The sequence below is a fragment of the Ictidomys tridecemlineatus genome, chromosome 1 (genome assembly GCF_052094955.1).
Source record: "Ictidomys tridecemlineatus isolate mIctTri1 chromosome 1, mIctTri1.hap1, whole genome shotgun sequence".
Taxonomy (NCBI): Eukaryota; Metazoa; Chordata; class Mammalia; order Rodentia; family Sciuridae; genus Ictidomys; species Ictidomys tridecemlineatus.
Window position 1 is genome coordinate 34,597,982 of NC_135477.1, and position 25,059 is coordinate 34,623,040.

The 25,059-nt window shown below is 38.5% G+C and overlaps 1 protein-coding gene across 4 annotated transcripts in view; it reads right to left on the reverse strand.

Moving 5' to 3' along the window:
* The window catches only part of Pcgf5 (polycomb group ring finger 5), a 114,443-nt gene that overhangs the window by 57,382 nt on the left and 32,002 nt on the right, over positions 1–25,059 (reverse strand). For 2 of the 4 annotated variants that reach the window (XM_078038299.1, XM_078038281.1), the window contains exon 1: positions 1,069–1,285. The exons of 1 other annotated variant lie outside the window; for it this stretch is intronic. The gene's annotated coding sequence lies outside the window, so the exon portion shown is untranslated. Of the gene's footprint in view, positions 1–1,068; positions 1,286–7,876; positions 8,047–25,059 lie in introns of those variants that run through there. One more of the 4 variants, XM_078038294.1, reaches the window with a different exon arrangement.

The following is a 25,059-nucleotide window of genomic DNA, read 5'->3' on the forward strand; positions in this document are numbered from 1 at the left end:
AGTGTCAGCCTCCCAAGGTGGTGAAGATTAAATGAGACACTATACAAAGAGCTAGTTAGCACACGGTTAAACTGAATAAATGCCATTATTTTTTCCTCACAATCTTTAACAGAGTTAGCATGCAATTAAATTAGTTTTTAAAAGTTTTTAGTTTCTTACAAGGAAGGTGTCCTCTTAGAAAACACAACATGAAATTAGGTGCTCATTTTCCTAAATTCATTCTGTAAACAGGAACTTTGCCCCATTTTAACTGTTAACGCATTGGCAAGTATGAAGTAACAGGAAAAGTAAAAGCCATCATTCCCTCAACACGTACCCATTGCAAATGTTCAGGGAATAGGTTCCGCATGTAATCATCCTATCCGCTTAGGAAATAGTGTTGAGGGTGTAACAGAAAGAAAGTGTAATTAACCAGGATATCAGGGTTCTGGCCCTTAGCCTTGTATGACCTTCAGAGAAGCATTTAATAGCCGTCCCTGGGTCTCAGTTCCCCTTCCACACCTTGGGATTAACTGTCCTGCCTTTTCCACAGATTTGCCTTGAAGCTTCAAAAGTAAGAGAAAGTCCTCTGAAAGAGGAAATGCACTGTCCCGACCTGGGTCGTACTACGATCCTAAGGCACAGAGCCCTGTCAACAAGACTGTTAAAGGAAGCAAGTCCTTACAGTGACGGGGCAGGGGCGGGAGGAAACTTTTCCGCGTCCTCCTCCAAGACCCGGCGCACAGATCCGTGCGGTTCAAGCACTCGTCCGCCCGCTCGGCAGGTGCGCGGGCCCGGGCCCAGCCGATGCGCCGCTCGAGCCGGGCCGGGTCTGCACGGGCAGGACCAGCCGCCTCTGGGAGCCGGGCGCCGGCAGCTGGCCGCCCTCTCCTTCCTGGAGGGGAGGGCACGGCCCCGAGGCCCCCAGACCTCAGCCGGTCGTACCCGCCCCCAAGGGGCTCCCCGACTTCAGGCGGGGCGGGCCGCGGCAGGTGTCTTGAGGTGCCGCTCCCGCCCCGGCGCAAACTTGGGCGGGGAGCGCGGGGGCCGCCAGTGTCCCGGCCCCTCCCAAGCCCGCCCGGTACCTACCCAGCCGCCACCACCGCAGCTCCTTGTCCGCCAGCGCGACGGCCTCGGAACGAAGGAAAGTGAAAGAGAAACAGCGCTCGCCGCGGCCTGGCCGGTCCCAGCGCCCCGTCCGCCCTCCCCCTGCAGGCGGGAGCGCGCCGGCTCCGCGGGGCCACTCGGCTCGGGCCCGATAGGGCGCGGCGGGCCTCGGGGCCCAGGGCCGGTGCCGCCTCCAAGGGCAACTCCACCCACTTTCAACTGCCGGCACCTCCCGCCCGCGGCCGGCCACGCCCTCCGCCGCCGAGCCACGCCCACCGCCGCCACGCCCGCAGGCCACGCCCGCCCGCCCGGGCTGCTCGCAGGTGCTGAGATCGCCTCGCTTGTCCAGTAGAGGTGGCTCGCGCAAGGCTCCTAGCTTTGGCCAAATTTTATCTCGGTTATTATATTCCCTATCCCCTCCCTGTTGTTTTCATCACAACAATGACTAGTATATTTTTTCCTGGCGGGTTTAAAAGCAACGGTCACAGAGGAGACTGAGTCACCCAGCATAATTTGTCTCCTTTGCTGCATTTTCCCGAAATCAGTCCCACCTGGGCGGCAGTGGGGACGAAAACATCCCTGGATTTGGACCTTATTTAAAAACCACTAACGAACTTGTTAGAGTTGGATGGGTCCAGTGATCCCGAGAGTTGACAATTCTAAGTAACTGGAACGTTGTGGAGATAGGGGTGAGGGGGAGGGTAAGTGGAAAAGATTTACTGCTGTTTGCAAGGGTCAAAACAAACAAAAACAAACCCCAGCACTCTTTCTAGTGGACTTTGAGATTTACAAGAGACCATTCATTGCAAAAAAACATTCATTCAAAAGCTTGCATTAAAGCTGCATTCCTCAGTCATTCAATCCTATTCTATTACATTCCACGCACTCACAAATTTCTACAACCATAATTTTGCTAAACATAAATTAGATCCGGCCCTTCCCTTCCTTAAAAGATTGTAATCCAGTAATCCCAGGATAGTAGGCGAATCAATGCACTCTTCACTGGTGAAACAAAAGTTTAAGAGAACATTTTAAAGGGAAAGTTGTAAAAGGCAACTTTCAATCTGATGTTTCAGAAAGAAAAATAAAATTTGCAATTCCATCATTGTCTCCTTTGCAGGAACCAGAGTAGGGATGGCTAAACAATTGAAAGTTAATGTCAAGTATTTGCTTTATTTCCTACTAATAGAAATCACCTTATTATCAGAGTGCTAGATTGTGGATATGAGCCTAGAGGCAAACCAGTAAATGCAACAACCACTGCTTCTGTATTCCAGCAGAAATTCTACCAAAAAGTAGACTAAGGCAGTTTTAAAAGTATTCATTTTATAATTAAACTTATGTAAAGCAGACCTAAGTAAAACATTTTGCGACTTTAATATCACAGAGGAACAATTCATTTTCTGAAACAACATTAAATGATCACATTTTTTGTAGTCCTTTAAATACAATTTTGCAAAACTATATGCCAATGTCCAATTGGGATTAACTTCAGTGAGACACAGAAATTACAATAAGTAAAATAAAAAACAAGTCAGGTCAAATTATTTTATAGCAGAAGGATTAGTCATCATGTCTTCATCTAGAAACTGAATAGAGCAATATAGAAAAGTCACCTAATTTATACTGTATTTAAAATATGCAATGGATGATATTACTGTATATACTACAACATATACACATGACTTGATATTTTTCTATTTTGTACCTGAACTTATTTTAAATGTATTTTTTTAAAAAAGAATAACAGCTAATAAAGTCCTAGGAGCATGAATGTGATTGGTGATTAGCAGTAAGTGGAGTTAATTAACATTCTCAGAAGAAAAATAAACTTAAGGGTGGATAGTAGGATATATATAAGCAATTGAAGGGGGATCACAAATATGCTACATAGCACATTTTCATTACTTTATATTTCATGTCTAAATTTTTATTACAGAAGGATGTGAGGTAGGGTTGCCATGTGTGTCTGAGACTGTGGAGGGGGGCGTGTTCTCAACGTTTGTAAGGAAATCTGTGCTTTGTATCCTAGAGGCAGCATAGTTTGTAGTGAAATGTTGTGTGATTTTTTTCCTCCCCTCTTCAGCAACCAACCCACTTCTCCTAGCCCTATAAATAAAGTACATACAAAAAATTTTTAAAAAACAAGCAATAATTTTTTCTTCTTAAAAAAATAGTAACAAAAGCAGTGGCAAGGGAGAATGTTACAAAAAGCAATAGAGCTATGTGTAGATTCTAAATTTTTAGACATGGAACTTTCAGCTGCTGTGTGGCCTCTCTCTCTGCCCTGTGGCTGCTTTCCTGTTACTTCTCTATTATCCCTTGGTCCTGCTAGTGGGTACAAGAACTAACTGTTGAAGCCTCAAGATGAGGATAACTCTGAAAACATACCTCAAATACCAGTGGGACCATCAAGCAAAGGCTCACCCTGAACAACTAAATATATAAGACCAGGAAAAAGAAAAGGCAGGATAAAAGAATCCTAGCTGGGAGTCCCCTTATCACTAATCTACTTCAGTCTTCTCATTTTACAGATAAAGAAACCAAGATCCCAAGAAGTGGCAAATTCATAATCACAGAGCTGATTTCGGTTGTACCAATATCAAAACAAAGCTGTCAGTTCAACTTTATTTAAACCTCTTAGGAGAACTTCTTAAGCATAAGAATTTAAGGGTAAGGAAGTTCTGTTTTTTTAAAAAAAGATTAACTTACAAACATTTTCTGAAACAACATGGAGGAGAGGAAAAGGAGAAGAAGGGAGGAAAAGGAGGAAGAAAAGGAGGAAAGAATGAATGAGGGGAGGGAGGGAAATAACTGCCTAGATGGCATTTAGGAGTGAACTAGTCAACTGACTCTGATCAAAAAAGCATAACTTGTTTATCCACTTGATTATTGATCCAGATCCTTTCAGGGAATCACAAATGGTTCTTGATAAACCTTGAAACTACTCATTATTTTATATTTTATGTCTACGTTTTTATTTCAGTTAAGGATAGGCAATGGATGATAGTTCTATACTGAAAAGTTCACATTCCTTTCTTGCTTAGTAAATATATCATCAAAATTAACTGATTTTAATGGCATAACATTTCAAAAATATGATTACATATTTACATTTCCCTAAAATATTAAATCAAATGGGTTTTTCGTTACCATAAATGATTTTATATACCTAAATATTCTGTTCAATCTTTCAACACAAACTATCTTTAACATATAAACTACACTCTGTAATCTAAAAGCCTTCCTATAGAGATTACAGAGAATATTAAAATTTAACGTAAGTGTCCTATTGAACCCAAGTGTATTTATTTTCTGACCATAAACATTATAGCTCAAAATCAATTACTGCCTGAAATCAATGATAGAGGAATGGGAGGAGAATAGAAAACTGAAGGATTTCCAATTGTCCTTGACTATTTCTCTTTTTCTCATACTTCTCCCCTCCTCCACAATCCAATAATTCTCAAGGACTCTTCTCTGCCAAATGTCTCTAGAATCCTTTCACTTAGCCTTCCTGGTTCAGATTGCTATCATCTCTACCCACCATTACTCAATGGACTATTAAGTAATCTCCCTACAGCTCTTGTCTGCTAAACCATTCTCCAGAGCACAAAGGATTTAACTACAAATTTGGTCATGCTGCTCCCTGGCTTTAAAAAAAAAATAACTTTGTTTTGAAGAGAAAACCCAAACATCTAACAATGCCATCCCATCCCTGCCACTTATATAGCCCCTTGCTTGAACTCCATGACTCCGCTGTAGTGAACCTCTTTACCCTCTGGCTAAAGAGATGAGTCTTCTTCCAAATGGACATCCTTATATAATCCCTTTGCCCTTACTCATCCCTGCAAGTTTAGCCAACCTTTGTTAATCCTTTAGGTAATGGTTGATTTCAAAGACCACCTTCCTGAGCAAGGCACGGTAACCTATAATCCCAGTGGCTTGAGAGGCTGAGGCAGGAGGATAGAGAGTTCAAAATCAGTCTCAGCAATGGCGAGGCGCTAAGCAACTCAGTGAGACCCTGTATCTAAATAAAAATACAAAAAAGGGCTGGGGTTGTGGCTCAATGGTTAAGTGCCCTTGAGTTCAATCCCCCGTATCCACCAACACCAACAACAATAAAACCACTTTCCTGGACACCTCAAAATTGCTGAGGGTCATCCTCTACAGACTCAGACCATATACATAAATAGCAACTTATACTTAATTCTCTTAAAACACATATCACTGTGTCTTAGATTATTTGATTAACTGGTCTGAACTGCCTACTACAATATAAGCCTAGTGGATCTACTATTTGATTATGTATCCCTTGCAGAGTGGATGGCAAACAATAAGCATTCACATAAATATTTATCAAAAAACTTGAAATATTGGACACATTTTATGACAGATTCTGTGTATTCTTTCTTGGGATTCTACTGGAGGGATCTTTACAAAGGATATGTAAAGTCATAATCCCTGCCCTCTAGGACTATTAATTAAAATCACGCCGGGGAGTAGAGACTTATCCACAAGAAACAATTATTCAGCAATATACCAAATTTAATAAAGTGTTAAATGGAATGTGATCAAGGGACAAGAACTCCAGTTGAAAAAAGAACACTAAGAGTGGTCAAGAAATTAGTCCCATGTGCCTATTCTGCCAGTTATAAAGACAACATGGCATAATTCCTAAAGCTGTGAATATTAGTGGCAAATGGGAAAGTCAGAAACAAAAAGAACCAAGTCAATATACTAGAACAAATATTTCCTTTTAGTACATATACAGAGGCAAAAGTTAATTGTCTAATTCCCTTGTCGGGTATCCTCTTCCCCCACCTAATTTGAAAATAAAGTTACACTCTATAAGAGAGTATAAGAAAATAAGCAAAATATGGCAGTCTCAGCTTAAACTAGTCTTCTCCAGATAAAATTTTAAAATGAATGTATGCATAAGTCTAAAGAGTTTCACAAACATTCAAAATCCCAATTGAGTAGGCCAGGCATGGTGGTGCACATCTGTAATCTCAATGGCTGGGGAAGCTGAGACAGGAGGATCATGAGTTCAAAGCCAACCTCAGCAAAAAGTGAGGCACTAAGCAACTCAGGGAGACCTTGTATCTAAATAAGGGGATGTGATTTAGTGGTTGAGTGTCCCTGAATTCAATCCCCAGATAGAACCTCCCCCCAAAAAAACAAACAACTCCAATAGACTTAGGGAGACAGGACTGGCTGAAATATAATATATTTGGTAAACCTATCCATAATCAACTATATTTTACCCTATCTGGAAAAAGTTTATGTGAACAGAAAAAGAAGGATCAGTAAAGAGCACAAAAGGAAAGTGTAAAAGACACGGTCTTGGCTGCACAGGCAACACTGACTAGGACCAAAAGATACCAAGTTTGGCGAACATTGAACTAATCACCACAGAAGTGTTTTCCACAGAGGAGCAGTTTTTTAGGCCAAAATTACCATCCTCCATTTTCAGATTTTATTCCAATGCTCACAAAGTTACTTTCTGAGAATTAATTTGCATTGCTGTGTACTTAAATAGTGAAAGCAAGTGCCCTGAAGTATAAAATTAATATTTTGTGACTATTCTACTGCAAGCAAAAAATCTTCTCTTTATTAAAAAAAAAAGGTAAAGAAAATCATTAGCCAATAGTAAGACCCTTAGCACATCATTTCATGAGACTTGATCTTCCTATCTATAAAACTGCTGTAGATTTGGGACATGTAATCTTGAAAGATCCCTCCAGATCTTCAGTTATATGGTTGTGCAACTTGGAAGCATTATCTACCATAGGGGTTGACAAATACTATCTGTAAATGGAAAAACAGTAAATATTTTAGGCTTGAAGGCCATATGGCTTCTGTGGCAACAATTCAACTCTGCCCAAGTAGGGCAAAAGCTCACAAAAACAATATGTAGGGGCTGGGGATGTGGCTCAAGCGGTAACGTGCTCGCCTGGCATGTGTGTGGCCCGGGTTCGATCCTCAACACCACACACAAACAAAGATGTTGTGTCTACCGAAAACTGAAAAAAAATAAATATTAAAATTCTCAAAAAAACCCAACAATATGTAAACAAATGCATGTAGCGGTGTTCCAATAAAACTTTGACACTAGAGCTGTAGTTGCTTAACTCCTGATCTAGTGAATAGCTTTCACGAATATGTATAGACAATAACAATTTAAAAGTTTCCTACATCCCATAACTGACCACTTCTAAGGTCTTGATGACAGTTTAAAATCAGAATATCTTAGTGCAATGTCTTAATTTATTGTTTTATGATTTCTAATTTTTAGGCAGCAAATAAAATATAGAAGCTTAGTTACCAAATGATATCACCATCATCATATCAAACAGCTCAGGGAGTTAGAAGCTATCTATTTATTCTGCTCTGTTTTTTTTTTTTAATCTTATTTTTTTTTTTGGTGGGGTTCTTTTTTTTGTCTTTTTTGGAACTGGGGGTCGAACCCAGGACTTTTCGAATGCAAGGCAGACGCTTTGCCACTGAGCTACATCCCAGCCCTTAATCTGCTCTGTTAAGATTTAATTTGATCTTTCTCCTCCGTCACAATGGAGAAAGTCTTTGAACAAAGAGAAAAGGAATGTTAAACAAAAACATTCTCTTCTATTTGCCCAAAATCAGACTTGGTCTCACACTTATGACTTCCAAACACCAGTCTTAGTGATGATATTTAAAGTGAACATATTTCCCCGTTCTGTCCAGGAGTCTAGGGTGCTGACCTAAGAGAAGAGGGCTTCAATGGTAAGCTATCTGTGCACATACTTACAGAGAGTGCTGCAAGCTGGCCTGACCTCAGGAAGTCATGCTGGAGTATGTTATCTGCCAGCTCCAGCCTTGCCATGGCCAGCTTCAGCAGCCTAGGTCCTGGTCTGGGAAGAGGCCCTGAAGGACAGGTTGGTGAGAGCTCACCATCCCATCACCTTTGAAAGACAGCAGCTGCAACAAGAGAGGGCACATTTGAAAATAAGGACACTGCAGCTATGGGAACCAGATCTGGCTCAATTTGTCTAAGGAGAAATACTTTTATTTCTATAACTCTAAACAAGGAAATTGACACTATGGACAGTCATTGACAATATTTTCCCCTTTCTAGCTTGTTGGGATGACTATAATATACAACTCAAGAAGTATCTGTGAATAGGGGAAGAGGGTTTCAAAGAATTTTGCACAAAAGTCACCAAGACTGATGTCCATTTGTTATGTATATTGTTGAATTACAAAGGAGTTGACTTTGATATTAGATCACTTATATATTGTCACTTTAATTGACTAACTTGAGAAAATTGCCCATCCCCCCAAAAAAAAAACCTCAAAAGAGGAGAAGTAATCAGATGTACTCTATTCACATATCCTTTTAAAAATCAAGTTTTGTTAAGAACTGTTGCTCCTGACTTGAACTTTCTGCTACACTTCCTAAAAATGTTAGAATGATGCTTATCACCAGTACTGCCAATGAAATTAACTGGAACTTGATGATTACAAATTAGTAGATCACCATTTCCCTTAGAGTATTTCCTTAATTAATCTTATTCCTCTTTACCTGTAAACACTGAAGTTTTAAATGGAGCACTCCCTTTTATTAGAACAGGGAAGGATTTCTGCAATTAGAAATTGAAGTTATAAGCATAGATACGTGGACTTACACAAGAAGACAGTTCATTTTAGAAGTACCCAACAATAAATTAGCCATTGACAAAACCAAATTTTAAAAATTTAGCTTTTAAAAGTTGACATTTATAATACCCATACTTGACAATCACGTGAGCATTTCATTTTTCCGTACTTTGCTCATTACCTTCATTATTTAACGTGCCACATTAAGTGTTAAGTATTACATGTTAAGCACTGCACTGACTTATTCTAAGTGCCTGTAAAGGATTGAATTGTGTTCATCAAAAAGAAATGTTGAAGTCCTAAAGTCTGGTACCTGCGAATGTGACTTTATTTGGAAATAGGTTCCTTGAAGGTAATAATCAACTTAAGATGACTATGGCCCTATAAGAAAAGGAGAGATGGGGAGAATGCCATGGGAAGACACAGATATACAACAAAGATGGCCACCTGATGGCAGTGGCAAAGGCAGAGACTGGCTCAGTAGCATCCTAATTGTATAATCAGGGGAGGGTTTTTTCCCCCAGAGGCATTTACATTAGGAGAAGGGACAATACCCAGCTACCTGAGTATAAAATAAATCAGAGTTTAACTGATAAAATTTAGAATCATGGCTATGAGAAATGGGAGAGAAATTTCTCCAGGCTTATACAGGAGGATTTAAAAAACCAAACCAAATGTAACACTGAGAACCCAGTTGAATTGAATAGCATACTTCTGTAATAGTGATTTACAGACAGCCACTGGAAAGATGGATAAGTGGACTAGCAACAGGCTACATGACCACTGATGAAGTGTATATAAGAACAGGGAGAAAGTTAAGGATGATTGCATTGAATTTGGAGAAGACAAGGAAGAAAATGGATATAAAGAGGAGCTAACTGAACTAAACAGAAATGAGTGGTTGATCCCTATTCATATTAGTGCAATTCCCAAGTGTATAAACCAGAATAAGATTATTTAAAATTAATTTATGCAGTACTTAATTCTAGATATTCTTTTGGATCTATTCTAAGAAATCTTATAAGATTAATACTTATAATATGTAGCATAGAACTAATTTGTGCTACAAATAGCAAGTTATTGAGATTACTTGACATGTACACACATTCAGAATCTACACAGTCTAAGAAATAGAGAGCTCTATGTCCTCAAATATTAAAGTCATACTTTTAACAGGTTCATCTCTTTAATTACATAAGGCACAAATATCATCAAGACAATTAACAACTATTGGTATCAATAAATGCATGGCATATTTGGAAGGCTACAACAGACTCACTATTAGCATTTCTAAGTCTTGATTCTTGAAAACACTTAAATTTCATGTAAGAATACTCCCTAAAACAGATATGGAAACATCTATAATATTCAGAATCAAGTAAATAAAACTTATTGTGATAAACAAATGTTGAAGATGTTGTTTATTATATAATGTAGTACACATACCATAAAATTGCTCATACAGTTTCTTCCAAGTGGGGCCTGAAGTGTAACTTATTCTTGTCTTTACAAAGACATCAAGCTTAGTAAAAATTCAAACTTCCTACTAGATGAATTAGTTATTTGTAGCTTTAAAAGTGATTAAAGAAAGAAAAGCTTCAAGAAAGAATATTCAAACAGAAGTCTTGTTTTTATAGAGAGCTATGTTCCACATTCTTTTCCATCCAAAGTGCCCCAAAAGAGAATCAGCCATGCCTATGTAGTGTAGTTAGGCACTACAATTCTTCTAGGAATACTCATAGTAGTTGTTTTACACTTGGAGTTATTTAGATTGAATCCTCTTTCTCATTCTTGTCAGCACAGTAGCCTCTAGATACATGATATAAAATATTAACCAAGAAAAAAATCAAGCAAACAATTACTTCTGGCCAAATAATTCACTTCCTCCAACTGATCAACATTAGTGTTCTCTCTGGCTATTAAAGGCACTTCCAATGACTTGACCAAATCATTTCTGAATGTCTTTCGAACACGATCATTCCTCAAGTCTATGAACTGGAGATATAAGGGAGACAGAATGGTCTTGTTTAATGCTTCACCCCAAATACTCTTTTCTATGTCTTCCTGTATAGAAACTGGAAATCATGGCAACTCCTCTAAAATCTTGTATTTAACCCTACAAAGGTGAAAGGCAACTGCTCAAAGCTTCCATCAGCCTATTCTGCACATTGGAAGCTTTCCAAGGCACAGAATACTTTTTGTCCTTCCTTAATAGCTAATAATGGAAGGAGCTCTACCAAATAGGGGTGCTTAGCCTTTTAGATGGCTATTATTTCTTTTGTCATTTACACAACCCTGTGTGATAAATAAAATAATTCCTCATTTATCACTTAGAAATGAGGCAACCATGACACTGAGAGCTTGCCTGACAACCAGGATCCCACAGCTCATGATGGATGGAGGCAGGAGTGGAGCTTGATGGTGTGCCTTCAGAACCATCCTGGTGCTGCTCAACCTCCTTCAGACCATTTGCTCTGCAGCAGCAGAACACCTGTGGAATTGGAGATTTCTGACCTCATCTCCACTGTTTCCAATCAAAAACCTTTATTTCAATGATCAGGCCAGGCCTGGTTACTGTTCGTCAAACACAGTGTGAACATCCACTTCTAGCCTTTGTTTGTGCCATGCCCCGTTACCTGGGGTCCTTGACTCCTATCCCTCTTTTCCAGCTATTCAGGCCAGTTGCAATCCTGCACCTTCCCTCACTGTTCCTTTGTCCAGACTTCCTACCTCATCGGAATCTCTCTGAGAACTCTGGAGACCCATGCACCTGATACTGCAACTAATTTTGTATCAGTATTGATGTTTTATGTTTATGTGAATCAGGTCCAGAGGTAAATAACCTGAAGGCAGGGACAGGTAGGCTGTAAATCTAGGCGGTAGTCAATAAATGCTGGTTGAATTTACAATAACCTCTATAGCCATATAGTAACTAAAGTTAATACAGTACTCTGTCATGGAGTATACTCTAAGAAATCATCTGAAGATCTTTCAGGCAAAATTAAAGGAACCACCTAACTTTCCAGGGTACTCTTTAACCTAACAATCAGTTCCTCTAGCTAATCATACAATTAGGTTTGCTCTTTTGTGCTGGATGTAGCAAGCCAGATTATGTACATATGTGTGCATAAACAGCCAGGGGCTGATGTTCAAGCAAACATTGGAAATATAATGAAAGATTTAAGTTTTCTGTAACCAAAATAATAATTGATAAAAGCAAATAAGATAAAAAATGAAAATAAAATGTATTCAGTTGCCATTGCTTTTTGCTTTGGAACAATTATTTCACAAATACCTCACAGGACCTAATGCATGTTAAAAACTGTTTGGTGCACTGTTCAAGATGCCACCATAGTCCTCCTAATTTCTTTCCCTCCGCCCCCCCCCTTGTGTGTGTGTGTGTGTGTGTGTGTGTGTGTGTACATGTGTGTATTAAGCAGCTCCTCTGAAAATTTTCAGTGTCAGAAATAATGAGATATTCGTCTACATTTAAATGACAGAATAGGTGAAACTTGCTCTCTTATTTATTACTACCCCAAGAATTTATACACATTTTTGAGAGGTTATAAAGATTCACAGAGATCTGGGCCAGTAACTGAAATATTTCTGATTTTCAATGATTTAAAAAAAAATGCAACTCATGGAATAGAAAAAGGAAGAGACCAAATAGCAGCAAGCAGGTGTGATCTAATTGGTGCCAGGTGTCTAGCACTGGTAGCACTGAAATAGCCTTTCTGCTTTCCAATGGGCTTGGCATGCAGCCATGACCAAGCCCCCCAATACTGTGATAGTGGCTCACAGAGACCACAAATTCTGTGGTCTCGTACTGTTATAGCAACCACTGGCCCTTGGTGGGACAGTGAACTCTTAGGAGGCTAAGCCAATTATACAGTTGGATACTAAGAATCTTCAGGTGGCATCTTCCCACAAAGAAGGCTTAAAAGGTACCTACAAGCTTCAGCATCATATTAGGAAATTTCCAGATAAGCGTTCGGAGGTAATATTTCCATAGTGTGGTTTTGGAGGTAATATTTCCATAGTGTGGTTACATTATTAAGGCAACACACACACACTATGGAGGGAGGAAGAAAAAAATTATTCCTAATGTCACTTTATTCCATGAGCATGTAACTATGTGCTATGACCAGGGACCAAGCACAGAATGGGAGATTTTCTGTTCCAGAAAGGGGCTGTAGCAGCAGGTAGATTCTTTGCAAGAAGAGGAAGGGTGTCTAATATCCCTCAGCAGGGTCAGTCCTCTGTGAAGAAGGGGGAACTGAGAGAGAGCAGTGGGACATACAAAGTGGTGAGTCATATATAGGTCAGAAACTGGCCGGCCTTCGCAGAAGTCTGATACTATGATCAGTTATTTTATCAAAATGCCAGAAACAGCAAAAGACACAAATTGGAGAGATTAAGCAAACAAACAAACAAAGCAAAACCCAAAACTCTCAATTTGGAAATCTTCCAGATTCTGCTAATTGAGTTGACATGTACATATTCGGTCTGCATTCACTCATTCCCCAATGCCATTAGTAGCTGCTAATCTAGGATGATGGTAATTTTATTCAGCAGGTGTCCTCTGATTTCTGATGCATCCCTCAGACCTCCACAGAGGGAGTTCCTCCCTTGTGAAGTTCTCTTCTTTCAGGGGAAAAAAAAATCCCATCAATTCTTAATAGAATGAAGAAAAGGGAAATATAAGTCAGATGATAGATGGGCAAATAAAATTATGAAAGGAAAAAAAAGATTACTGATAAAGATGTAAACTAACAAGGTTACCAAGCAATACAAAATACCACGTGTATTTTAATGAACGTAATAGTTATGGACAAACTACAAATGACTAGAGTGCCAACAACAATCCTGCTAGAAATGACTTCTAAAGTGAAAAAAGGAAATTATTTGACCAAAAGCCACTGAAGGACTTGTCAATGGCTTAGAGCTCATACTCCTACAGAGTAAGAAAAATTTCCCCTCTGCCTGGACCCAGTTGAGTAGAGCAAAGAAAGGAGGGAAAGGGGAGGTAACGGGAAATGAGGAAATTATGTGATGTGCATGTATGAATATGGCATGATGTATTTTACTATTTGTTTTTTTGTTGAGAACTCAAATCACTTAACTTCCCTCATTGATAGGATCTGAGCTGACTTCAAGAATATTGGTAGATACACATCCACCATGGAGATCATTACTATTCCCCCAGAACCCAGAATCCAATGGCTGAATCCATCTCCCTGAAAGGTCAAGATTTCAAGAGAAATGCAAAAGTAATAAGCATGATGAATGTGGGGAACTTAGCTCTCCTCATTACCATAATTTCTGGGAATCAATTAGGTGAAGTCACTCTGTGTCTCACAGAGCTCACATATCCTCCAAAGGATCATTCTTTTTCATGTTGAAGAGGCAAAATTTTCATAGTACTACAAGGAGAGCAACATGAGTTTTAACTCTTCTAGATCAGCCTACAAATTCATGTAGCATTGCTTAGTGAAACTGCAGTCCATGGACCATCAGCATTACAAGGAAACTCATCAGAAATGTAGAATCTGGGGCCCAGGGTGATTTGTGTGCAATTAAAATTTGAGAAGTACTGTGACTGGACTAAAAATACTTAATACTCATGGGATAAGGTATTTCTCTCCTTAGATGCTAGGAATCAGTGAAATTAGACAGGCCAACTCTAGAATAATGTAAACTTCAAAATGAATGATAGTAAGGGATTATAACACATTGAATTTATTTTTTATTTTTTTTATTGGTTGTTCAAAACATTAAAAAGATTGCAGAATCACATTTAAAGAAAAAAAATTCATGAGTCCATATTTACAACAAGCAAGCAACAAATAGAGAAAGATAGGGTTCCTTTTTACAACAGTTTGCCAACTTATAAATGTATGAGGAATAAGAGAGTTATAAAATCATCATTTTGCAACTGTTATTAATCGATTCAGGCAATAACTTCTAGGAATCCTAAAACCATTAGGTGAAAGTTATTGGGGAAGTGGACATTTTTTAGTTTTACAATATTTCTTCATAGAGAGACTGTAGTTTTATGTAATTAAAATTCATAATGTAAACTTATGATTACAAAAGGGAAAAATTCCCTTAAAGTGGGGGAAATCTGATCAACACTCTTTAAACCAAGTGGTTAAATTTAACAACACTATTAATGGGACAATCTGACATCATGCTGAGGTGATATACTTAGGAAGATACAATATTACTTATGTCATATTTCTGCCCCAAATATCTAACCTGGCTCTAATCATGAGGACACACGAAATAAGCTCACACTGAGGGCCATTTTACAAAACAAATGACCTATACTTATCAAAAATAGTAATGTCATTGAAGGACAAAGAAAAATTAAGAAAAACTCAAAGAAACATTATAACTAAATATAAATATGATGGCAATTGTATCTCCTCCTTGGGTGATACAAACCCAGGTGTTTAGAGATAAAGATTCCTATTTGCAACTTATTCTTAAAAGGTTCAGTGAAAGCTATAATCATGTGAACAGGTATAGAAAAATTAAGCAAATATGGCAACATGTTAACAAGTGGTGAAAATAAGTGAGAGATGTATGGGTATTCATTGAAATACTTTCTTGCAACAGATGAATGGACAAAGAACATGTGATCTATATACACAATGGAGTTTTACTCAGCCATAAAGAAGAATGAAATTATGCCATTTGCTGATAAATGAACAGGACTGGAGAACATTGTGCTAAGTGAAATAAATCATACTCAGAAAGTCAAGGGTAGAATGTTTCCTCTAATTTGTGGAAACTAGAGAGAGGGTAGGAGGGTTGAGAAGGAAAGGGGAAGTGAAGCAAGGGAGAAAGAGGTAAATGATAGAGGGTGAGAGGGCAGGGGAGGAATAAACAAGGGATCTCATGAAAATAATAGGGAGTTCAACAGAGTAGAAGAAGGGGATAGAGAGGGAGAAAGGAGAGAAGTGGGTGGGGAAGTACTGGGGAATAAAAATCTACCAAATCATGCTAAGTCCATGTATGAATTCTGCTTTTGTCTATAATTACAATGCAATAATTAAAAGATAATAATAATAGTATAAATTTCCCCACTGCCTGGACCCAGTTGAGTAGAGCAAAGAAAGGAGGGAAAGAGGAGGTAATGGGGAATGAGGAAATTATGTGATATGCATGTACGAATATGGCATAATGCATCTCACTAGTATGCATAATTGTAATATACTAACAAAAAAGGACATTCTTTGTTTCTGTGATTCTAGAAGATTGGTGAAGAACTGGATAAAACATCCAGTTTTTTAAAACACTTAAAACACTTTAAAAACATTCAGAATTTACAGCATTTGAAATAATCTATTATCAAGTTTTGGGTTTTTTTTTCTTTGTTGGTAGGTATTAGGGATTTTACTCGATGCCACTCTACCACCGAGCTATATTCCCAGACCTTTTTATTTTTATTTTGAGACAGAGTATTGCTAAATCACTGAAGCTGGCCCCAAACTTGAGATCCCACTGCCTCAACCTCTGGAGTCACTGGGATTACAGACATGTACTCTGTTAGCAAATTCATTGAATGCATTCCTTGTTCTGTAATGGAGTGAAAGTGGCATGCAGTCATTCAATCATCCCATAACTATTTTGATGAGCACCTACCATCTGTTAGGAACCATGTCAGGTGCCTAGAGCACAATGGTGAATATAAACATGGCCCTGTCTTTGAGGAGGTTACCTTCTAGAAGAATTAAATATTAATTAAGTTAAATTAATAACTTATAAGTAAATATTGGTTAAGAATATCTAAAACAGGTAATGGAGCACAAACTTCTCAATAAAAAAGGAGATGGGACTAATATAAAGTTATTCATGAAGATCTTTAACAATCTGACTAACCTTAAATATCCTAAGTTCAATTTGTTACCCAATGCTGAAATCCTGTCTAAATGTCTTTGACAGCTGGACCTCTTTCCTATTGCAAGGTTTGTTGGAAGATTTTATTTAAAGAATGGACAATGTATGCAAAACATTTTGTTCATAATTCTGAAAAAATTCATCTTTATAAAAGCAAGTAATATTATAAAACATGTACTCTTAAATTTTATCACTACCTCATTTGTAGTTCTGGTTACATGAATTGAAACATTTTTACAGTTTTGTGGTGTCATGCTTCACAAACTCAACAACCATAAATTACAACTAGTTGTACAAATACATTATGAAAACTGCATTAAAATGTTACATTAGCTTACACTGACACAGTACTCATTTCAGAAATGTGGGTATTAACTTGAGATCATTAGGTTCACAAAAATTAAAAAGCCTAAAACCATCAGATTAAAACTTTTAACTACCTACACTTATTTCTGTTGTTGATAGAACACCTATGTTAGAAGAACAAAAGACTTAAAAGATATATTTCAATTTCAAAATTATAAAGGAAAGCAAACAAAAAGTAGAAAATAGCAATAAAGGAAATTTTCTATAAATAGACAATTGGTTTGTTATATGTAGTTTTCAGGAAAATTAAAAACCATGACTTTTGGGCTAGGGTTGTGGCTCAGCGGTAGAGTATAGTCTAGCATGGGTGAGGCCCTGTATTCAATCCTCAGCACCACATAAAAATAAATTAATTAATTAAAGATATTGTATCCAACTGCAACTAAAAAATAAATATTTTTTAAAAACCCATGACTTTTATACAAATATATATTAAATATATGTCAAAAATTTATTTAGTCCCTTAATGAAGAAACCACCAGGATGGTACATGTGGTTCAATGGAGTATAGGACAGACAAAAATATATATAGTCAATGACAGAATACTGAAATAAGATTTCTACTTTAGTCACAAAAACCCTATGACCCATGGGACAATAAAACTATAACCTTTGGGGGGATACTTTCTCTATCAGACAGAAATCACTTGCTAGCTATCAGTCTACAAATTTACATCTTACTTTGCAGAATCTGGGTCTTACTAATTCATCAATAGTGAGGTAAATGAAGGTATATTTTCCTAGTGAATTAGATGATCCTTGCCTAGGATGTCTAACAGTACTCCAGGATAACACTGGAAGGATGCACTACAATCCTTGTGCTCATGCCCTATGTTTAGACAATTCTACAAAACCCTCATACATGGGCCAGTATGATATAACCTTTAACATGCTTAGGACCAAGGGGTATGCTGGGAGATGGAGGATGAACTTCCTCTTTCCCCCAACAAGGCTGCAAAATCACGGATTTTTATTGCTGCTGCTGCTGGTGGTTTGCTTTCTTGCTTTATATCACACATTGGCCCTTTGTTTCTGATGCATCAGAAAATTTGCTGCCTAGCCTGTGGTTGCTTCTAGTCACTTCCACCAACACATTTTCTTGTTGAGAGCCACAGCCAAAGGGGCCCCAGCAAACTTCCAGCTGCCAGCAAGCTTCAGACTGCCCCAGCAACATCTAGCTGATTGGCTCCTCTGCGGTGATGTTCATTGGGCTGTTTCCCTGCCCTTCAGACTGCCAGCTGATGATTGGCTCACAGCTGCCCCAGCAACATCTAGCTGATTGGCTCCTCCACGGAGCTGCTCATTGGGTGACTTCTTTGGCTCTGCCCACGCAACCCAGCCAATCGGCCTCAAGAGGAGGAGGATTGTGGGAGGTTGAGAGGCTGGTGTGGGGGAGAGAGGCTTGTGGAAGCCGGTGGTGGCAGTTGGGCTCTGAGGGTTTTTCCCTGGAGCTGTTTTGTTTGGCGTTTGTAGTTCTAAAAATAAAGTTAGTTTCTTTTTGACAAGTGGCTCCTGATTTGTGCCAAGCCAGACTTCGGCATTTGGTGGCTCGCACGGGGAGTAACTGAGGGTAAGTAAACTGCTCGCCCCTGAGGGCAGGGCGAGAGGATGGGGAGCCATTCTAAGTCTCCTCTTTTGTTTTGCTTCGTTTTTGTTTTAACTTTCCTGTCCCTGGAGATGAGTAAGAGGGAAGAAAAACCACTCACATCTGAGGAAAAACTATTTGCGTTTGAGGAACAGATAGGGAGAAAGGACGGATGCATATGTCAGGAGGATAGAAAGGCTGTTATAATGATTTTGTGTGGTTCCCTTTTTATTGGATTCTGTCTCGGTTTTGTTTGGCGTCATCTTGTTGGGTTGTATTATAGTAGAAATACGGGATCAGCAATTAGTAAAAAACAAACTGAAAGAGTGTTAAGTAAATTGTTAGAGGAAGGAAGCTTCCCAGTAAAATCAAGAGCAGTCAAGGCATACGTTGATGTAATACAAGAATATAGCCCATGGCTTTTTAAGGAGGAGCTGTTAGATATATCACAATGGAACCATCATGGTGAAGATTTAAAAAGAATAGAAAAGAACAACCCAGGGACTCTGCCAGTTGGCACATTGTCATTGTGGACGTTGGTATCTAGTTTGCTTAGTCCAAAGCCTTCAGTTCAGACAGAGGTAGAGGAAGAAGAAGACATATTGATTCAAGTAGAAGAGGAAGTCTCTCAAGTTAGTCAGAAAGAGGAAAAGATTCAAGTGAAAGAGAAGGTCTTTCGAGATAGTGAGACAGAGGAAGAAAGTTTAGAGCAGAAAAATCTATCAGGGGAAAATTTAAAACAGGAGACTGCTAATAAGACCCTTTTATTAGAGAGCGTAAGTGTCCAACCAACAGCACCGCCTCTACAGGAGACTGCTACTAATAGCATTCTATCACCAGAGGGCATAAGTGTTCAACCAACAGCGCCACCTCTACAGGAGACTGCTACTAACAGCACTCTATCACCAGAGGGCATAAGTGTCCAATCAACAGCACCACCTCCATATGCTAAGAGACTCCCAACCCCCGCAGTTGATAGTTTGGATCCTGAGACAGGATCTCAAGTATGCCCTGTATTTGAGGTAGGAGGGCAGCGAACTTACCAGGGTTTAAATTTCAAATCAGTGAAGGAGCTAAAAGAGGCTGTAGCAACCTATGGTCCTCAAGCACCCTTCACTGTAAGCTTGGTCGAATCCATTACCAACTTAAGCATGACGCCAGCAGATTGGGCTAGTTTGTGTAAAGCTGTGCTAAATGGAGGACAATACCTGTTATGGAAGGTTGCCAATGAGGAATTTTGCAAGGAGACGGCTAGTCGAAATGCAGCAGCTGGTTATCCTCAGAGAAATCTAGATATGTTGTTAGGAAAGGGACCTTATGAGGATCGGCAGCAACAACTTGCATATGATCCTGGTGTATATTTACAAATTGCTGTAGATGCAGTTAGGGCATGGAAGTCTTTACAAGAACCTGGAGGTTTACAAGGTCAATTATCTAAGATAATACAAGGAGCTAATGAACCTTACGCTGAATTTGTAGATAGGCTTATTCAAACAGCTACCAGAGTTTTTGGGAATACAGAACAAGCAATGCCATTTATAAAACAACTGGCTTATGACCAAGCGAATCGTTGGTGTAGAGATATCATTAGACCATGGAAACAGGAAGATTTAAACACATATATTAAATTATGTAGAGACATTAATGAACAAGGGCAAATTGTGGCAGCTGCAGTAAAACAAGCTTTAGATGCCAGAGACATTAATGAACAAGGGCAAATTGTGGCAGCTGCAGTAAAACAGGCTTTAGATGCCAGAGACATTAATGAACAAGGGCAAATTGTGGCAGCTGCAGTAAAACAGGTTTTGGATGCCAGAGACATTAATGAACAAGGGCAAATTGTGGCAGCTGCAGTAAAACAGGCTTTAGATGCCAGGCCAAGAACATGCTACAATTGTCAACAAACAGGACATTTTAAAAGGAATTGCCCCATAGGAGGAGGGTTTAACAAAACTAGGTATCAAACAAGTAGAATACCGGGTATTTGCCCACGATGCCGTAGAGGGAGACATTGGGCTAATGAATGCCGTTCTCAAACCACCATAGAGGGTACTCCATTATATTGGGCTAATGAATACCGTCCTCAAACCACCATAGAGGGTACTCCATTATCAAAAAACGAACAAGGACAAGGTGTTTATCCACAATATCGTGGACAAAGGCATCAGGCTCCGTTGCCAAAAAATGGACAGGGGGCCCCAATGCTCCGGGGCCCCAAACCACAAATATACGGAGCACTGGAGGAACCCAGCAACCCCAGCAACCCCATCAGGGTAGTGCCCAGCACATCAGATCCCTCATCAGACAAACCAGAGGGAGCGCAGGGTTGGACATCTGCGCCTCCACCAAATCAGTACTAACTCCAGAGATGGGAGTTCAAATCATTCCCACAGGGGTAAAAGGACCTCTTCCCAAAGGAACAGTAGGCTTATTATTGGGACGCAGCTCTTCTACTCTAAAAGGACTTTTGATAAGTCCTGGGGTAATTGATTCCAATTATGAAGGTGAAATAAAAATTATAGCCAGTTCTCCAAAGGGTATATCAGTAATTTCACCAGGAGATAGAATAGCACAGTTACTAATAATACCAAGCCTACATGATAAATTTTCCAGTCATGTTGTAGAAAGAGGTTCCAAGAGATTAGGCTCCACAGGTGTAGATTGGGCTATGCTTTCTTTAAATTTAGATTCTCGACCCATGCTAAAACTAAATATTCAAGGACATGAATTTAATGGGCTACTGGATACAGGTGCAGATCTTAGCATCATCTCTCGTCAAGAATGGCCAAAACATTGGCCATTACAACAAGCCACTCAATCGCTTCGAGGCCTAGGAGTGGCGACTAATCCCGATAGAAGTGCAATGCTATTAGATTGGAAGGATCCTGAAGGATGTGAAGGAACTATACAGCCATATGTATTGGATTATCTTCCCGTAAATTTATGGGGACGAGATGTCTTAGATCAATTAGGTTTGACATTAACAAATAATATCAATCAAAATGCACCCACTATTATGGCTAGACAAGGTTTTAGGAAAGGAAAAAGATTAGAAAGACAAGAACAATGTATAGCAGCACCAATACAAATAGATCAAGGAACAGACAGACATGGGTTGGATTTTCACAAAGGGCCACTGAGACAATAAAAATTACATGGAAATCAGAAAGACCAGTATGGGTTCCTCAGTGGCCCTTGACTAAAGAAAAGACACAAGTAGCCCATGATCTGGTCAAACAACAATTAGCGGAAGGACATATACAACCTTCTGTATCTCCCCATAATACTCCCATTTTTGTCATCAAAAAGAAATCTGGTAAATGGAGATTACTGCAAGATTTAAGAGCCATTAACAATGAAATGGTCATTATGGGACCTGCTCAATCGGGGATTCCTCAATTGTCTGCTTTGCCAAAAACTTGGTATGTTTTAGTTATAGATATTAAAGATTGTTTTTTTTCAATTCCAATTCATCCTGAGGATAGTCCACGTTTTGCATTTACTATCCCTGCACTAAATCATGAAGGTCCTGATCAGAGATATGAATGGAAAGTACTCCCTCAAGGGATGGCTAACAGCCCAACTATGTGTCAAATTTATGTTAACAAAGTAATCCAGCCACTTAGAAATCAAAATCCTGAACTACAAATATTTCACTATATGGATGATGTGTTATTGGCACACAAAGCTAAAAACACATTGCTAGAATGTTATGCCACACTTACAAACTTATTAAAAAATTATAATCTAGAGATAGCAATAGATAAAGTACAATTAAATTTTCCAATTAATTATTTAGGAGTTCTATTATCCTCAACCATGGTCCGTCCACCAAAAATTCAAATACGAGTTGATCAACTCAAATCACTTAATGACTTTCAAAAGTTATTAGGAGACATAAATTGGATAAGGCCTTATCTAGGTATTCCAACAGGAGAATTGGGACCTTTATTTGATATCCTAAAAGGTCCATCAGATCCAAATTCACCCCGAATGTTAACGCCTGAAGCAAGAAAGGCATTAAAAATCATTGAAACATATATGGAAAATATGCATTTGGATAGAATTGATATAAGTTTGCCTTTATTATTTATTGTACTACCAACAAAATATATTCCTACAGGAGTATTTTGGCAAGAAGGTCCATTATTATGGATACATTTATCTTATTCTCCTAACACTATTCTTACTAGGTATCCTGAGGCTGTAGGACAATTAATACTCAAAGGAATAAAAACAGCAAAGGCAGTGTTTGGAATTTCTCCCCATAAAATTATTACTCCATATACTATGAATCAAATTGATGAATTAGCTAATGAGTTAAATACTTGGGCAATAATAATGTGCAAATCTAATGTTTCATTTGATAACCACTTACCATCTAATCCTTTATTGTCTTTTTGGTCATTGCATCCTGTAATTTTTCCAAAAATGACAAGAAAAACACCTATCATGAATGCTCCAAATATATTCACTGATGGGTCAAATAATGGTACAGCAGCAATAATTACACCTAATCAAACTTTTACATTTTTAGTACCCAAACAATCAGCTCAAAAGGTAGAGCTTAATGCAGTATTACAAACTTTTGTGATGTTTAAAGATTCTGTATTTAATTTATTTTCTGATAGCCAGTATATAGTTAATGCTATAGTATCCCTTGAAGATGCTGGTAGAATTTCCCCTTCTTCTACTGTTTTCTCTTTGTTTTCCACTATACAAAGTTTAATCTGGGACAGAAAAGATCCATTCTTTATAGGACATATCAGGGCACATACAGGATTGCCTGGAGCCCTTAGTTTGGGCAATGATTTAGCAGATAAAACTACACGTGACATACATATTTTCTCTATACTAGAAGAAGCTATAAATTTTCATGAAAGATTCCATGTCAATGCTAATACTTTACAAAAGCGTTTTAAAATAACTAAGGAACAAGCTAGACAAATAATAAAACAATGTCAAAATTGTGTGACCTTTTTACCACAAGTTAATCTTGGAGTCAATCCTAGAGGATTGATGCCTAACCATATTTGGCAGATGGACGTCACACACTTGCCAGAATTTGGAAAATTAAAATATTTGCATGTTACAGTTGATACTTCTTCTGGATTTTTGATGGGCTCCCTTCATGCCGGTGAAAAAACTAAAGATGTTATAGCTCATTGCTTACAAAATTTTGCCACTGTGGGCATTCCAAAACAGTTAAAAACAGATAATGCCCCTGGTTATACGTCTACTTCTTTTAAACAATTTTGCTCATCATTTGGCATTACTCATATAACAGGAATCCCATACAATCCACAGGGTCAAGGCATAGTTGAAAGAGCTCATCAAACTATTAAAATGTACTTATTAAAGCAAAAAGATGGAATTGGGAAGGGGTATATATTCCCCAAAGATAAACTTAAAATAACGCTTTTTACTCTAAACTTTTTAAATTTGGATTCATCAGGACTTAGTGCTGCAGAAAGGCATATGTGTCCAAAAAATGTACATAAGCCCAAGGTACTTTGGAAAGATATTCTAACAGGACAATGGAAAGGTCCTGACCCAGTAATTGTCTGGAATCGGGGGTCTGTTTGTGTGTTTCCACAGGAAGAACAGCAGCCGATTTGGATTCCAGAGAGATTAACCAAGGTTCTGACCCAGAACAGCAGCCGATTTGGATTCCAGAGAGATTAACCAAGGTTCTGACCCAGTGATTGTCTGGAGTCGGGGGCCTGTTTGTGTGTTTCCACAGGGAGAACAGCAGCTGATTTGGATTCCGGAGAGATTAACTAAAATCCTGACCCAGTGATTGTCTGGAGTCGGGGGTCTGTTTTTGTGTTTCCACAGAGAGAACAGCAGCCGATTTGGATTCCAGAGAGATTAACTAAAGCGATTTCTACAGACCAAAAAGAAGATGATTTAGCTCAAATCCATAATAGCTGATATCCAAAACTCCAATTTGGCTATCCTTACATCTGCGACAGAACCAGGATGCTTTTTTCAATATCTATTTTATTATTGCCCTTTCCCATATCATGAAGTTCTATTTTATTTTTTTGAGCTCATACAGACCTAGGTTAATGTTTTGCTGATCAGTTCTATTTTTTTTTGACTATAGAGTTTTTAAACATTGCAATAGAGATTTTACCTGTAAAAAGTTATAAGGCCTTTACTATTATGTTATGTGTTGTATGTATTATATTATGTGTGCACACTTGTGTTTTGTGTTATATGTTTGAATTTATGTATGTCCAATGTACGTATTTCCATATATCATATATGATGAGCGCTCATGAAAAGATGGATCCAAATATTTTTTTTTATTCACGTGATTTAAATGGTTTAATTTAAATTGGGTAAATAACTGTTAAGAATTGTTTTAATATGTAAACAAAAAAGGAGGTTAACAGATCTGTTTGTTTACTCTCACCTTTCGTTTTCATTATATTTAATAATTCTCTTCACTATAATGTAAATTGTTAAGAAAA